Raw genomic sequence first — 4,743 nt, 5'->3', positions numbered from 1 at the left:
TCATTCATTCTGTGGGTGGTGATTTTTATCCTTCCCATAAACAGCGCCCTGAACCCCATCCTGTACACACACACACACACTAACTCACTCACGCACACACACACACTCACGCACACACACACACACTCTCTCTCACACACACACACACACACGAATACTAATGCGATGCTGAGGTGGAGACGGATGTCTCATACGCATAAGTAAATTCATTCTGCTCACATGGGATTCCTTTGACAGCTACAGTTCGACATCACACTGTCATTTAAAGATAATAAAAACATGCATAATTGCTGAAATTACATTTATTTTACATATTTACTCATTTAGATCATAATAAATTATTTGAAAATGAATTAAATGGAAAAAAAATATGAACTTGATCAAATTAAATTTGTAAAAAAAAAAATTATTCTTTATATGGCAACTTCTTGATTCTGTAATCATATTATAGTATTTTTCACAAATAAAAAAATATTTAAAATATACGTAAAAATAATATAACATGAATAAAATAAAGAATATGACACAAATACATCATAGTACCCTCGTGGACGCGGCCATACATAATTGGTCAATAATGTACAACGCTTGCACACTATTGGTCAAATTACTTTTCAGTCATTACCTTCAGCAAGTATGAAAATAATAGGAAAACAATATAAAAACCTGGACATTTTGAGCAGAAAATCCAGCCAGGATATTTCTGGAAATAAATCTTACAGCTGGATTCGCCATGTTTGCAAGTTTTGTGAAATTAGATGTTTATTAGTAAATGATTTTAGCAAATGGCTGCAATATAACAAAGAGTGAAAAATTTAAGGGGGTCTGAATACTTTCCGTACCCACTGTATATATAATATACTGTGTATATATACTGTATACGTTTAAATGATATAAATGCATATTTGCTGAAAACTGATAGTAGATGAGAAAGTATTAGCCTATAGCGTTTGCCTTTCTGTTACTAATAAAAGCAAATGCTGTAATACTTTCTCATATAGTGTTTAAAAGTTTGTTCTAATAATTTATTAGAAGTGTTAAACAGACTGTAAACTAGTGAAGACAGAGGATGGATGCTGACGCTTAGCACTGAAGAACTGTGAGTACTCTGTGTGACAGTATATTGTCAGCAGGCAGTGATGATAGTGACAGTGGTGTGATGACTTCACACTCCGCTCGTGATTATTGGCTAGAGAGCAGGAAGTCAGCAGTGAGTCAGTGTGCGGCTGCTGCTAATGCAGTTTGACATGTCGCCGTGAATCACGCAGCTCTCTGTGCTTTTAAGGCCAGCTGTCAGTCTCTGTCTACATGTCAGCAGCAGCACTATTCATGCAGGGACACACGAACGTGTCTGGAATCGTGCTGTCGTTGTGATTTCCATGAGCCTTTTGACAAACCTTTAAAACTGTACAACGGAGGCACATACACGTCCTCCCTAGTCTGCTCACTGAGCATCTTCAGAGAAATCCTCAGAATATCTGACGGTGAACGGCTTCACTGTTTTCATCACTGAGTGACTCTACAGAACTATATAGCAGTGGCAAGCGGTGACTTCTTTAACCTCTAATTTATTTATCAGAGGCAACAAATAAGAAACTCCATGACAGGAGTAGGGCTCTTGCCAGGAATAAACATTTGGTGTCTTCCCACATGCCTTCACACTCGTATATACACACATCACACACACTCAAGATTTGTTAAGCAAAATAAATATAAGAATAATAACAAATTGGTGCAAACAGCTGAATCCCCCCCCCCCGTTTCAGCACTGGTTAGTTCTCACCACAGTTTTAAAAAAGTGGGCGTGGTGCGCAGCAGTGCGGTGGAGGGGGAAGAGGGGAGACAGACAACACACACACAGCTTAGCGTTCAGACAGTTTAATTTCGCTCCCATCGAGTTACAAACACAAATAAATGCACAGCCATTTGCACTCTGCATCGAAAACAAATGAACGCGCTGTTGCACCACTAAAAGAACTTTTAAAGTCCCCCTGTGGTGAAAATCAAGTTTTTTATGTTGTTTATTTGTGTATGTGGTGTTTTTAATATGCTTTTAGACAAACCACGTGCCAATCTATTAATCAACACCATTGCTGAGTATTTTCTCCTTAAAACTGTAGTTTCCCAAAGGCTGACCCAGAAATGCGGTTTGAAACAGCCCTCGGTTTGCTACATCACAATCCAATAACCAATCACGTCAAGGGATCGATTCCTATCACTAGCATGCAAAATATGCTGTATCAAAAAAAATACCAATACCAGCACAAAACCAAAAATAAATTAAAGCAAAAAACCCATGAAGCTGTGGTTTAATGTGAATTTAGAACCGCTAACTTGCATTATAACCCGTGGCAACAGTGTAAAAGTAGCCCAGAGTCAGACCCACCTCTCCCGCAGCTGCGTCTGCACGTCACACGTGTATGCTCGCGGATGCGAATTAAGAATCACAAACGGCTGTATTCGAGTCTTCAAGGCATTTTAGGACACAACATCGTCAAGTAACTAACTTTAACAAATGTTACAGTATTCACTGTAGTTGTCCGCTAGTAAAAACATAGTTTTATCAGTCATTATCCGTGAATGCCATTGTCTATCTATCTATCTATCTATCTATCTATCTATCTATCTATATCTATCTAAATCTATGCTGATTTAGTTACTCAAAGCAGTAACTAAATCAGCATACTATCATCTCAAAAACATTGCAAGAATTAGATGTTTTGTTTCCAGTCAAGACTTGGAGAAACTTGTTCATGCCTTTATCACTAGCAGGGTGGACTATTGTAATGGTCTCCTCACCGGCCTTCCCAAGAAGACCATTAGACAGCTGCAGCTCATCCAGAACGCTGCTGCCAGAATTCTGACTAGAACCAGAAGATCTGAGCATATCACACCAGTCCTCAGGTCTTTACACTGGCTTCCAGTTATATTTAGGATTGGTTTTAAAGTACTTTTACTCGTTTATAAATCACTCAATGGCCTAGGACCTAAATGCATAGCAGATATGTTCACTGATTATAAACCTAACAGACCACTCAGATCATTAGGATCAAGTCAGTTAGAAATACCAAGGGTTCACACAAAACAAGGGGAGTCTGCTTTTAGTTATTATGCCGCCCGCAGTTGGAATCAGCTTCCAGAAGAGATCAGATGTGCTAAAACATTAGTCACATTTAAATGCAGACTCAAAACTCATCTGTTTAGCTGTGCATTCATTGAATGAGCACTGTGCGATGTCCGAACTGATTGCACTATATTCTATGTATAATCGTTTTCTTAAATTCATTTTAAACCTCTTAAATCAATTTTTTTAATCATTTTCAAAGTTTTTAAATTCCTTGTTTTATTGTTGTGATTATTTTTTTCTTTTCTTTTATGTAAAGCACTTTGAATTACCATTGTGTATGAAATGTGCTATATAAATAAACTTGCCTTGCCTTGCCTTAAAATTAACCAGTTTTCTCCAACAGTTAAAATTATCGGATGCTAACATTGTCTTCTATGATGTGCAACACAAACACTTCTGCTAAAATCTCAGAAAAAGTAGTCTGGGGTTTCATGACCCTTTAAGGGTCAGAGAGCGTAAGAGTAATCATGAAAAACACATTTATGACTTCAAGATAACTTGATGAAGACATAATCAGTGAGGCACTTTCACACATGATGACTGTAGATATCCAGATGGTTTGAGTTTTGCTTTGGTGATGGTGAGCTGTCTGTGTGTGTGTCAAGTGTGAATAGCTGCTTGTTAATCTGCACATTTAATCGGGCCTCAGTGAAGACCACAAGCCGTGACTACATCTGCAGTCTGTGTGTTTGTGTTTGGCATTCTCTACAGCATAATGCTGCTGTCTCAAGAGAAAATGCCACCAGTGTGCTCAATTTATTACTGTGTAAAGTCAAGGCTAAAAGATACTTTTAATTAGTTCTAAAGAACATACTACTGAACGTCCGTGAAGGAAATGCACAAGCTTATTTGAATTGATCCTTCATTTAGTATTTTGTGTACCCCAAAAAAAAAAAAAATCCAGACAAGAAACTCCATATTAAAGGAATCATTCCACAATATATAGTTTATTAAATAACATAAACATATTTTGATATATATTGAGTGAACCAGATGCTTGACAGTTGTACCAACCATATGACTTTTATTTATTGGTCATTTTGTTTTCCATGGATGGCCATTAGTGCAAAAAATATAAAAAACAACAAAACTTTAAAGGGGTCATATGATGCGATTTCAATCTTTCCTTTCTCTTTGAAGTGTTACAAGCTCTTGGTGCATAAAGAAGATCTGTAAAGTTGCAAAGACTAAAGTCTCAAATCCAAAGAGATATTCTTTATCAGAAAATGTAAAAATAAAATCTAATGAAAATTTTATTAAAAATATTAACAAAAATAATATAGATCAATAGTATAATGGTACAATGGTAAAATAGTATATCAATGATAAAAGTAATAAAAATATTTTATTAATAATATTATAAAATTTTAATCAGTAATAAAGCAATCAAAAGTAAATGTTTTAATTTGTTAAATTAATATGTATTGTATTAATTAATAGTAATTGTAAAATTAATAATTTCCGTCAGCTGACGTGAGAATTCAAAACTAGTACAGCAGTTTGCATTCACTCTGTCATTATCACATGACATCTTCACTAGGGTTGTGACGGTGAGGAAATTTTCCCACCGGTTAATCGACGTGTGACAACACCGGTAATACCGGTATCACAGTTGG

At 36.2% G+C, this 4,743-nt stretch overlaps 1 protein-coding gene and 1 long non-coding RNA gene across 2 annotated transcripts in view; one reads left to right on the top strand and one right to left on the bottom strand.

Annotated features, from left to right (window-relative positions):
* Positions 1-4,743, top strand: part of LOC107727070 (probable phospholipid-transporting ATPase IF) — a 57,662-nt gene that overhangs the window by 30,479 nt on the left and 22,440 nt on the right. The window lies entirely within an intron of this gene.
* The window catches only part of LOC107727071 (uncharacterized), a 25,581-nt gene that overhangs the window by 18,415 nt on the left and 2,423 nt on the right, over positions 1-4,743 (bottom strand). The window lies entirely within an intron of this gene.

Source organism: Sinocyclocheilus rhinocerous, unplaced genomic scaffold (assembly GCF_001515625.1).
Source record: "Sinocyclocheilus rhinocerous isolate Xijiao unplaced genomic scaffold, SAMN03320098_v1.1 scaffold1960, whole genome shotgun sequence".
In the NCBI taxonomy this organism is placed as follows: Eukaryota; Metazoa; Chordata; class Actinopteri; order Cypriniformes; family Cyprinidae; genus Sinocyclocheilus; species Sinocyclocheilus rhinocerous.
Note: the sequence above shows the minus strand (reverse complement) of the source record. Positions and strands in the feature narration are given on the sequence as shown.